This window comes from Mandrillus leucophaeus, unplaced genomic scaffold (genome assembly GCF_000951045.1).
Source record: "Mandrillus leucophaeus isolate KB7577 unplaced genomic scaffold, Mleu.le_1.0 Scaffold559, whole genome shotgun sequence".
Classification (NCBI taxonomy): domain Eukaryota; kingdom Metazoa; phylum Chordata; class Mammalia; order Primates; family Cercopithecidae; genus Mandrillus; species Mandrillus leucophaeus.
In genome coordinates this window covers 740,390-740,944 of record NW_012106019.1, presented here as the reverse complement: position 1 = coordinate 740,944, position 555 = coordinate 740,390, and positions in this window count along the sequence as shown.

Sequence of the window (555 nt, the reverse complement as noted above, 5' to 3'; positions counted from 1 at the left end):
TTGAGGCAAGGAGTTGGAGTCCAGCCTGGCCAACATAGCGAAACCCCATCTCTACTAAAAATACAAAAATTAGCCGACCATGGTGGCGCACTCCTGTAGTTCCAGCTATTCAGGAGACTGAGACAGAGAATTGCTTGAACCCAGGAGGTGAAGGTTGCAGTGAGCCGAGATCACACCACTGCACTCCAGTCTAGGTGACAGAGCACAGCCTGGATGACAGAGTGAGACTGTCTTAAAAAAAAAAAAAAAAAAAAAAAGCTGTGTTTTGGTTCTACAATGATTCAATAGAAAGATCTAAGACCAGAATCTAGATTCCTTGTTTTTATCTAGTAATTTGAGAAATATATTCCTTGGTTTCCATAGTATGGGGCTATCGATAAAGATATTTTAACAAACGTCTGTTAATTTTAAAGTATTAAAATATTTTTTATTGTTTTGAGTAGGCACAACATATTTACAGCACAAAATTCAAATCTATAAATGAATATAATTGAAAATTAGATTATTTTTTCATTCTCTGGTGCCTAGTTCCCTTCCCAGAGGCAATCATTGCTA